The 12,157-nt window shown below is 39.2% G+C and overlaps 1 protein-coding gene and 2 non-coding genes across 3 annotated transcripts in view; all 3 read right to left on the bottom strand.

The window, feature by feature from the left end:
* Window positions 1-12,157, bottom strand: part of LOC123790751 (uncharacterized) — a 194,927-nt gene that overhangs the window by 98,113 nt on the left and 84,657 nt on the right. Inside the window, exons 14-16 of the mRNA XM_087856726.1 lie at window positions 7,045-11,025; window positions 5,582-5,959; window positions 1,408-1,541 (exon numbers count right to left, since the gene is read on the bottom strand). The gene's annotated coding sequence lies outside the window, so the exon portion shown is untranslated. The remainder of the gene's footprint in view (window positions 1-1,407; window positions 1,542-5,581; window positions 5,960-7,044; window positions 11,026-12,157) is intronic.
* On the bottom strand, window positions 1,064-1,158 carry LOC123790854 (small nucleolar RNA SNORD116). Its single transcript, XR_006779227.1, has one exon. It is a non-coding gene; the product is annotated as a small nucleolar RNA SNORD116 (small nucleolar RNA).
* Window positions 6,422-6,488, bottom strand: LOC123790871 (small nucleolar RNA SNORD109A). The gene has a single exon (XR_006779242.1). It is a non-coding gene; the product is annotated as a small nucleolar RNA SNORD109A (small nucleolar RNA).

The following is a 12,157-nucleotide window of genomic DNA, read 5'->3' as shown; positions in this document are numbered from 1 at the left end:
AACAGACCCACCCAGGAAAACACCTTTCACCTCGGGAGCCCTGGGCCCAAGGAGGCAATGTCCCCAATGCCACGCAGCTAAGTTAGCTGACGCAAGCCCGGAGGGCCCGTGGGTCATCGCAAACCATCCCTCCAGGGCCCTGCAACGATGCCCCTGGAGCACCCCTCCTCGGGGATGCAGATGTCAGGGGCACACTGGTCGGGGACCGCAGCACCAGACCAAGGCACCCCGAAGCCGTCCCGGCTGTCCAGTGCTTGGCCACCCTGACCTTGAAAGGGCAGGCGTGGCTCCCCCAAACCACAGAGCCATGAGGGGCTATGTCGGAATACACCAGGGCCTAGGGCGGCGCAGGTGCGTGGGATCAACCCACCTGCGGTTCTTCCCGGTCCCTGCAGTTCCTGTCCAGGCCAAGAGGCAGCTCGGTGGCTCCACTCCTTCCCTGGGTCCACAGCACAGGCCCTGCGTGGCCACAGTGGGCAGCCACTGGGAGACTTTCAGGCCCTGTCAAGGTGGGCAGCCTGGCCTAATGCCTCTGCCCTTCTGCCAACCCCATGGGGCATTCCATGCACGTCACCGGGCCAAAGTGCACAGGCACCTATCGTGGCTTGCCCAGCCCGGGGCTCTCCTCTAACCGACGGCAGCTGCTGCCACGAGGCTCCCACCGCACACGACGCCAGGAGCGCTGCCTTAAGTGCCACCCTGGCCCGCGATGGTCCTTGCCAGGCGCTCCCAGGGCCTGTGCCAACGCCGTGCGATGGGACTCCTACAACGAGGATGCCAGCTGCTCCACACGCCACTAAAGCCCAGCCAGGCCATGAGGACCTCCATGCCGAGAACACCCAGCAAGGATGGGGAAACGCCTCCCGGACCTGAGCGCTCTGCAAGGCTCTCCCATGCCGAGGTCTTTGGAGGTTGGTGGGGTTTCTGGTGGTGGTGTAGTGGGGGTAGGGTGGTGGTGGTGGTGGGGAGGTGGTGGTGGTGGTGGTGGTTGCGGTGGCTGAGAGAGTGTGGCCGAGGAGAAGCTGTCCCTCACTCCTACCTGCCCTGGGGGAGACAATGTGCCGGACCTCAGTTTCGATGAGAACGACGGTAGGGAGTTCTCACTCATTTTGTTCAGCTTTTCCAAGGAATGCAGAATGAGGGAGTCATCATCGATCCGAGCACATTCTGGGCCGCCTGGCCAATTGAATGAGGCAGGCTGCGAGGCTCAGAGGGGTAAGCCGATGGCCTCAGAGCCCTCCAGCAGCCTGGACTGACCAGAGCCATGACACTGAGCAAGAGGAACGGTCAATCCTCTCTTGGAGATAGACCCCACGCACCAGTAGGCACTGGCGGACTGGCACCGTCTCAGGCGGGCGCAGGAAATCCTACAGCCAATGGGTACGCCTGAGATAATGGAAGGCTTACTGTCTTCGCGATCTGATGTCCACAGCGTGCCCACCCTGGACCACACTTCTTCCGGGCCCAGCCAACGTCCGCGCGTCGAGGGATGGAAAGCCTAGTCCTGCAGGCCGACAACGACCCTGGTGTGGCCACCACACCTGAGAAGTGTGTACAATACAAACGCATGCGTGAGAAATGGACCACGGTGCTAAGCTCCCCAGAAGGCTAGGAACGGATCCGGGGGTGAGCCTTGCACCTCCCTGTCCTGTCCCTCTGTCCCTCATGCTGGCTGCAGCCAGGGGTGATGCCACGGGAACAGAACAGCACGGCCGCGGGTTTGAGTGCCTGAGAGAGTTTGAGTGTGGTTGTCTATCTGTGTGCGAGTGTGTGGGTGTGTGTGTACACACACGCCCTTGTATGAGCCCACGTAAGGCATGTCTGTGTTGTTGGGGAGGGGGTGTCTTGTGACTGCGTAGAGTCCCTGTGTGCCGCGTGGTCGAGTGCCTGCGGGGGGGGTGGGGTCGGGTCTGTGTGATTCTGATGTTCGGATAGGCACTCGGGGTTTGTCCTCACGTGTGGAGGCCTCAGCTCCCTACAGAACCTGCCCGGTACGTGGATCCCTGGCCTCACGTCCTGCCCCGCATCAGCACGAGATCGGTGCCACTAAAACCCCGAGCGCCACGTTTGTCCCCTAGAGTGGCTGAAAATGTCCAGAGACTCCCTGTCTCAAGGTCACCCTGGCAAAGCACAACACGCCCTCTCTACGTACTCCCCCTGAGGCACCAGAGGAGCGACGTCGATGTGGACTGTCACCCCACTAGCTGTCGCAGAGCTACTACACTGCACAGAACCTCAGCCACCAACGGGAAAACCCAGGGACCCATGGGAAGGCTGCCACCCCTGGGACTCCGGGTGCAGGGCTGAAACCGACCCAAGCCGTACCGAGATGAGGGGCCCGCGGACTCCACTCCCGACTGCTTTCCTGCTCACTCCACCACTAGCCCTTCATATTGCAGCCAACACGCCCTTTTGCAATATGTTCCCTTGTCTGTTGGTTGGGCAGCTTTACACCCTTCTGAACCCAAGGACAATACAATTTTCTATATGATAACTCTTGAAAATTTTACTCTCAGTTAATTACTAGAATAAAATATTTTGAATATTATTATTCATATTAACTCCTCACATTATTATAATGTAGGAATGGAATATTAATAAGCTAATGAAAAATATTTAAATGTGTTCACATATGGATACATAGACATATACTTCCTAATATGATGATTTCCTGCATCCCTATGTTAAAGACATAACTTTTTTTTTTTAGGTTAATTATAAATCCCGCATGGTGCTTGAATTCACCTCCACTGTTCAAGATTTGCAAGCTCTACTGGTTGAGGTAGCCAGGAGCCGGAAACAGAGAACAGTCTTGTGTTTCCTAAGAGTTCAACCATCAGTTCCCACATAACACACTGTCTACTGGACAACATTCCTCGGAAATATATTAACCAATATTTAGACCACATTTTTTTTCTGATATTTTAAACTTTCTGTGTGAGTATAACAAATAGATGCAGAAACAAACATTCCCAGCATTACTGAAGCACCCATGGTATCTTTCTCCATGACTACCTTGAACAGATATTATCTTCTTTGTATTATGTGTTAATTCCTTCACTAACACACTATATTGTCTACTACAGTTTTATAGTAAGCCTTAGAATTACATAATGTGAGTTCACTGACTTTACATTTTCTTAATCACTTTTGCTATTTTAGTTCTTTTACTTTGATATGAATTTTTGAATTACCTTGTTGGTATCTACAAAGTAGCTTGCAATTATTTTTACTTAGATCGTAGTAAATCTACACATGAAATTGTGGTAACATAACAATATTGAGACTTCTGATCCATGAACAGAGTATATCTCTACATTTACTTAGGTCTTCTTTGATAATTTTCATCAGCATTTTGCAGGTTTTGTCATTGAGATACTGCACATATTTTACTGCATTTTATTACAAAAGTAGCTCATTTTTTGTGCTATTATAAATGGGATTTATTTCAAATTCCAATTGTTCATTGCTAGTATATATTAATATATACTTTTATATATTGATCTTGTACCCTGCAAACTTGCTAAACTCAGTTTTTAGCCCTGGGAGTGTTATTGTAGATTCTTTGGTCTTTTCTAACATAGGTAATTGAGTTCCTACAAAAAAGCTTTGTTTCTTACTTTCTGATTTTTATGCCTTTTACTTACTTTTCTTGGTTTATGACTGCACAGAACAATATAAATAGCAGTGATGGGAGAGGACATTGATGTTCTTTTCCCAATCTTAGGAAGAAAGTACTTCTTTTTAAAACACACTGGGTCATACATTTTTAATTTTTAAAAAAATATTTATTTTAGAGAGAGACAATGGGGGGGAGGAACAAAGGGAGAAGAAAAAAGAGCAAATCTAAAGAAGGCTCTGTGCTGAGCAGAGCCTGATGTTGGACTCAATCCCACGACCATGAGATCATAACCTGAGCTGAAACCAAGAGTCAGATACTCAACCAACTGAGCCACCCAAGTGCCCCTAGTTGTACATTTTTAATACCTGTCCTTTACAGCATAAATATTATATGTGATATACTTTTATACCTTGAAACAACAACCATGCACTAAAAATATACTTATATATTAAAATAAGTATTATATAATACACAGATGGGAAAATATACAAGCGATTATTTGTAAGATCATATTTATTATACCAAAATATATACTAGTGTTCCTGTCATTTATATTCATCCTCAAATATCTCTCTCTCTCTCTCTCTCTCTCTATATATATATATATATATTTTTTTTTTTTTTAATAATGAAAGTTGTGGAGTCTATTTCAATATCTGGTGGGGCTCTTTTACTTTCTGATGTTACAATTATTAGTGTTCAAGGCTATTTTATTCATTATTATTGAGCTAATTTGAATGACCTTGATAGATTCTGGAGAAATAAATACACACATTAAAATATGTACATACATACTTACATACATACATAAGTACAAAGAGAACACAAAAACAATTACTCATTGAAAGAATGTGTGACAAGAACCTTGTCAAGAAAAAAACATTTACCTCTTCCTAAACTATTAGACACCAGGCCCAAGGTAACATAAAACCTTCTATATGATTATGACAAGGAAGATACAGGCTACTTTTCTTATTGATGGATGTTTCAAATTTTTAAAAAATGATTAATAAATTAATATATGTAATTTCATTATCTATTCACTTAACCAAAACTAATAGTGTTTATGAGACAAACACTATATGGAAAATTGAACTTTTTTGTGTTTTAGAAAATCACTTTTGAGTTTGATTCTTTATCATTTATTTATTTTTTTTTTGCATATGAAGTTTTATTCTTAAATTTTATAATTGTACTTTATTAACATCTCAATTTTTAAATCTTTTTTTAATAATAATTTTTTATTATATGTTAGTCACCATACAGCACATCCTTATTTTTTGATGTAGTGTTCCATGATTCATTATTTGCGTATAACACCCAGTGCTCCATGCAACATGTGTCCTCCTTAATAAATGAAGGCCTTAAGGGACGTCTGGGTGTCTTAGTGAATTAAGCAACCAACTCTTGGTTTTGTCTCAAGTCATAATCTTAGGTCATGAGATCCAACATTGTGTCAGGCTCTGTGTCCAGCTTAGAGTCTATCTGCAATTCTCTCTCTCCCTCTGCCCCTACCCACTCTTGCATGCCTGCTCTCTCTCTCTTAATTAAATAAATAAATAAATAAATAAATAAATAAATAAATAAAATATTTGAAAACAAAATGAAGGCCTTAGAAAGATGTCATAAAATTTAGCATATACTTTTCCACACCAAAAAATGAAAAGATAAATCTAATTAATATAAAATTTCAATGATGCAAAAAGTAGCAATAATGATCCATAAGGATCTTACAGATCTGACTAAAATCATCTGACTATCATAATCATGGAGTCAACATTATGAAACCATCATAATTTTAAGGAAACTCCCAAGCATAGCTTAATTTCATAAAAGAATATTTCACTGCAATAAAATTAAAACAAATCAACAATTTTCCAAAGCTCTACATCTGTCAATCCATACAGAACTCAGATAAAATAAAATTTAAAGTGTGGAATGGAGGGTGAAGATACTCACCAAAGAAAATGACACATAATGGGGGTGCATGGGTTGCTCAGTCGGTTAAAGTCTACCTTCGGCTCAGATCATGATCCCAGGGTCCTGGGATGGAGCCCCATGTCAGGTTCCCTGCTCAGTGTTGAGTCTGCTTCTCCCTCTCCCTCTGCCTGCCACTCCCCCTGCTTGTGTGCTCTCTCTCTCTGTCTCTGTCAAATAAATAAATAAAATCTTAAAAAAAAAAAGAAAATGACAAATAATGAAAGTATTATCCAGTAAGTCATTGAAAAGATGAGCACAGAGACCTCAGGATGTGGCACAGAACACATGACATATGAATTTTTGTGTAGTTACTCACTGCTCTTCTCTGAAGTGGAGGACTTCATTCCATCCCATCTACTTCAGGAAAACATGACAGAAAGAAAAACAAACATATAATCTCTGAAAACTCTTTACACTGAAAAATAACAAATACTAAAATTGATTCTATTGTCAATATTTAATATAGGTATGCAGTGTTTCCTCCTTTTAGCCAACACAAATGAAATTTTTAGTACTCATCACAGTTGCTTGAGTTCTTAATCCAATTTTTCTTTTGTTTCCTCATTTATTACTCAAGAACATGTTTCCTATATACGAATGTCTACTGACAACTCTACGTTCAAAGTGAGCAAAATGAAGCAAGTCTGGGGCCATATGGCATATCTGAAGTTGCACACTGCCTCATGAGATAGGAGGCTAATTCTTTGCTCCAAAAGAAATAAAAGGTATGTTCACAGCAGTATTGTTTTGTCCCTTAAGGTCATCAAATACAGCCAGGCTTTGAGAGTCTTATTTGTCCTATTAGAGGGCCACTCATCTGGACCTCAGATTGACATCTGGAATGAGTCCCTCAGCATCCTCAGACAATTGTGCTCATCATTGATCCAGACAAACATCCTCCCAAACAAATAAGCATTTCCATAGCCAGGCTTATTTTCTTCAGGCTTATCTACTGCATTATAAATAAATAATAGTAAATGCAGAAGAGATATTTTATTTAGTATTCAAATAATGGAACTCTTAATGTACATAGAACATTGGTGTATAACCTTGGATTTTTCTAATAAAATTACATAAAATCAATTGTTTTTTTTTAAATAGTCAACTAAAATTTAAAGGAGAAATGGGGAAGTATTTGTAAATGTGGTAGCAAATAAGGTATGATTACAGTAGAAATATGAGTAGAAACATCTATATTCTGGACTTGGCAATATTAAGAAGATAAATCAATATTTTGGCACATTTAATTTTCTTTACAAGATTATTTGTATATGCTATATAATGGTATAAAAAGGAAATATATCAATGATTCCCAGAAATTGATCAGGTTACTTCCAGAAGAATTTTTTTTAATTAATGAAGGAAAGAAATAATAATGAATATTCATTTAACAAAGTAGGTACACTTATGGGGAACACAAAATTATTATCAAAATATTCTACCTTGGGCTTCTGAAATAATGAGTGCAGAGAACGTAATGTTCTGACATCACTGGCCACAACACACACAGAATTTCAAAAGCATCAGAATAGCTGCTTATCTCTCTTCCCTAAATTATGTTACTTGTTCCAGTCTGTCCTGCAGCAAAACATCACAAATAATATAAGTTAGATCCAAAAATACATGAAATTCATTTAAAAGTAAAGCTCAATCATTTGTTCTATAATGATTGTCATAGAGGAATCCCCACACTTCTAGTCTGTGCTACACATATCATAGATGCTTGGTTCTTAGCCATCTTTGCCAGTTCATCTCTTCACTTATTTCCTCTCTGAATTACTCACTCTGCAAATAGTCAGTAATCCTCTCTACTATGCTATGTAAATTGATGGCACAGCGATTTTCTTTTTGAATGAGAAATTCTAAAGTTGTATCCTATCAAATAAAGACTTTATGAAAATGTTCTTTGATGGGTAAAATGAAGGGCACACGACAAGGGTGTGGTAAGACTTATATTCTGGAAGTAAGAGATAAGAACTTCGAAAATCTATTACAAACAACATATAAAAACTGATGAAAAATGGTAAGAATTAAAAAAGACATGAAAATTACATAAGAAAATGAAAATTATAAAAAGAACATCAGAAGAACAAGACATAAGAAGACTAAGTTAAAATAAGCATGGCTGATCTTTATTCAAAACAGAATGCAATTAGTAATCCTACGAGTTCATGGATTGGCTAACATAGCTCTTTGAAGGATAAATGCTTGCAAGTAAACTAGGGAACTCAAAGTGCTAGGTACAAGGAGCTGGACTTAAGAGGTTATGTAATGTTTGATTCCATTTAAATGACATTTTGTTAAAGGTAAAACTATAAAAACAGTGGTCACAAAAGATTATGGAGTAGAATGAGGGGTTGACTACAAAGGAGTAAAATAAAGAAGATTTTTAGCAGTAATGGAACTCCTCCATATCATAATTGTGGTGTTAGATATAATATTCTATACACTTGTCAAAATCCATATAACTGCACATGACAAAGAGTGAATTTTACTGTAGGTAAAATAAAAAACAAATTAAATAAAAGGTACAACAAATGTTGGTGAGGTTGTGGAGAAAGGGGTACCCTCTTACCCTGTCGCTGGGAATGAAAGCTGGTACAGCCATTTTGGATAAAAGTATGGAAAAAGTTAAAAATAGAGCTACCCTATGACCCAGCAATTGCACTACAAGGATATTTACCCCAAAGATACAGATGTAGTGAAAAAAAAAGGGGCACAGGCACCCCAATGTTCATAGCAGCAACGTCCACAATAGCCAAACTGTGGAAGGAGCTGAGATGCTCTTCAACAGATGAATGGATAAAGATGTGGTCCATATATACAGTGGAATGTTATTCAGCCATCAGAAAGGATGAATACTGACCATTTTCATCTGCATGGATGGAACTGGAGGGGATTATGCTAAGTGAAATAAGCAGAGAAAGACAATTATCATACGGTTTCATTTATATGTGGAACATGAGGAATAGCACAGAGGACATCAGGAGAAGGAAGGGAAAAATGAAGGGGGGGAATCAGAGAGGGAGACAAACCATGAGAGACTATGGACTCCAAGAAACAAACCGAGGATTTCAGAGGGGAGGGGGTGGAGGGATGGGTTAGCCTGGTGATGGGTATTAAGGAGGGCAGGTATTGCAATGAGCACTGGGTGATATACGCAAACAATGAAGCATGGAACACTACATCAAAAACTAATGAAGTACTGTATGGTAACTAACATAACATAACAAAAAATAAAAGGTATAAATATGAAATTGAAAACAGGCTGGGACAGACACATATTCATTGCACACTCTCATGTATTAAGCCCATATATTTGTTAGCAGGGACACATGCAAAGAACACCATTTAACCAAGGAACAAGATATCCATAGATTAAATATTTAATACATGCAAGACTGGTAGAATTCAAAACCATGAAAACTGTGGGCTGACACTAAAATGAGTAAGTAGAAGTCCACCCTCATTTGCTTAGAATAGAAACAGCGTACTGTTCACCAACAGTGGTTTTGTCTCTCATTTTCTTCAGATTTTTTACAAGGTATGAATATATAATCCAAGCACATTCACTCAATAAGACACTTTTCCCTTGCTGTTTATGAAAAAGGATAGGCCTTGAAGTCATCCATGCACTCACACAACCATTCATAATGCTAAGACATACTGAGCCACTTGATTTACACATAGAAACTGGAGATGACAATAAATGATGGAGGCTGCATCAGCTATGAAGCCCACAAGTAAAAGTTTTTCATTGTAGTTCTACATGAACATTAGTAAGAAAACCAGTATAATTGCTGTGGCAAAATTCTACTGATCTGAACAATCTCTCCTATCCTTGAGTATTATGCAGCTCATTTATTCTAGATACCCTTTCTGCATCTGAATGTTACAAGGCAAGGAAATGCTTTATATTCAAACCAACATTGATTCTATAATATCTAAAACTGAAAATACAATAACAACAATGTATAATGATAAAAAATACACACACCCACCAAATCAACAAGTGTGCGGAAGTAAGACTTCGATGGTATATATCAAACTTACTCAATTTACTTAATTATGTCTACGATAAGAGTTTCCACCACTATTTAACAGAATATTCACTCTGCACAGACTTTTCCTTTAAATGCAACAAATATGATCTTAAAAATCCTGGTCATACAGTTCCCCAAAAACTTATTCATAACAGACAAAAAGTGGTAACAAAACAAATATCCACTGTGATAAATGGATAAACAAATTGTGATACAGCCACACAGTGGAATATTACTCATCCGTAAAAAGGGAATGGGGTTCTGATACATGCCACCACACGGCTGAACTGTTAGAACATTGTGCGAAGTGATTAAGGGTAAAAGTACTTGTCTGCACCTGTATTTGACCCATTGACATTACAACGAGCTATGATTTTCTGTTTTTCCATACATCATTTTAATTTCTTCAAAACAAGAATCTTCTACTACATAGCCACAGTATTATTATTATTAAAGCTATGCAATTATCACCTGCTTTATATAATATACTATAGTATTTTTTTTGGACATTCTTCATTTTTTCCTTTAATATCTTCTATAAAAAAATCCTGAATCAATATTATACTCAGTTTTCATATCTATATAGTCTGATATAATCTAGAACATTTCCTGAGGAATATTAATATGTTTGAAGACTAAATGACAGTTCGTGGGAGATTTGTTTTGTAGAATGTCACTCAACTTGGGTCTAATATTTTCTCATGAATTGATTCAGGCTTATTCACTTTTGTCTGAGGTACTACAGAAATAAGGCTAGGTTCTTCTCAGTGCTTCCTATCAGTGATGCCAGATGATTCCATCACTGCTAGTATTATCTTTTATCTCATACTTAATTCAGGTGGTATCTGCCAGGTTCTCCACTATTATTTTCTCTTTGCAACTGATAAGTATAACACAGAGGAGATAATCACAATCTATAAAAGTATCCTGTTTCTCCTCAAGTTTTCTCCAAGAAGTTTTAGCCTTCTTTGATGTCTCCTGGTTGAAACAATTATTATGATCATTCCCAAAAGTCTATATTTTATATTATATAATTTCTACCTCATTTACAGCTTTCTGTCATATGGCACTTTACTTTCTACCCTATTTATCCATTCACTCACTCATTCATTCACATATTAGTTTAGTAACATTATAAACATCTCATCATTATCAATCAGGTTTTTTTTCATTCCTAAAGAGATTTACCATGTCCAGACATGACTGAATTTTATCAGCCAAAACCAGAGGTGGCTTACTGCTGTGCGTCAAGGGGTTCTCTTTGATGAATGCAGCCTTATCCATCCGTGAAAGCTTTCTCCTTCTGTACTTCTACTCCTCCTTCAGTCTCCACGATGTTCCAGAGCCCCAACTGGGAGTATTGCATATAGTCCACTTCCCCTCAAAATGCCAGAAGATAAAAAGGCAAAGTTAGAATAGCTTTGCACATTCCTTACATTATAAGCCAGTCAAATTTCTAAACATAATCTAGCCACTGTTGTGGCATAGTCAGGCAGATTTGTCACAATTCTCTTTGTTTATCATTTTGGCCAATATTCTAGCTACTAATTCTGAGTTGATAATTAATTATACTTGCAAGACACAAAGTCTTATCTTTAGAAAAGGGCTAGAATGAATACAGATAACTGGGGAAAAGTAAACCGATTGTGAAACACACATTCAAAGGAGGTAGACAGTTTAGAATCCAGACTATATGGTCATTAATCACAGAAAGAAAGAAAATATTCCAATGGGAGATGATGACATTTAAATTTCTATCAGTTGGGAATTGCTTCTTCACTCAGACTCTGGCCCTTTCCCTACTATCTATAGTATTTATTCCTGGGTATTGCCTATCATCATGTCCTGTCTATTCCAAAGTTCATTTCTTCCATTTAGTGATACTCTTCCTATTAGCCATTTGTTTGGGATTTGATCTGTGCTCCCATGGCATCCCAGAGCTCTATCTATGAGATGGTTTCTGCTAAGGAAGACAGTGTCCCATCTCCTAAGCACTGGTAACCCGTATTTCCAGACATCATTCTTCGTAGCTTTATACCATGGAATTTTCCACAAACCAATGTCCTGACATTATTTTGCTCCTATTCCTGCAATATCTTAACAGTTTTACTTTTTAGCCTGAGGAATTGCACTTGCAATTTCTTATGGCTCTGACCTTAAAAACACCGGGAGAATGAATATGACCTCAGAAATGGGCATTCTTCCACAAAACATGGTTTTGCTCAATAGATTTAGCAGAATACAAGTTTTTTGTTTTTGTTTTTGTTTTTTTTTTAGTAGGTTCCATGTCCAACATGGGGCTAGAACTCACCAGATCAAGAGTCTCATGCTCCACTGACTGAGCCAGTCAGGTGCCCCAAAGTATAAGTATTTTAATTAATATCGTCCAATGGCTGTTACACCATAGGGTTTTGTTTTTATTTTTAAGTTGCAAACAGTAGTATGAATTGCACAAACAGCCTAAAACTCAGTTTCTGTTTTCTCATTTTTTAAAAAGAAATATACTGCTTTG

The sequence above is a fragment of the Ursus americanus genome, chromosome 28 (genome assembly GCF_024610735.1).
Source record: "Ursus americanus isolate L20-20 chromosome 28, mUrsAme1.1.p, whole genome shotgun sequence".
Classification (NCBI taxonomy): domain Eukaryota; kingdom Metazoa; phylum Chordata; class Mammalia; order Carnivora; family Ursidae; genus Ursus; species Ursus americanus.
The sequence above is the reverse complement of the archived record's forward strand: the minus strand, read 5'-3'. Positions and strand labels throughout refer to the sequence as shown.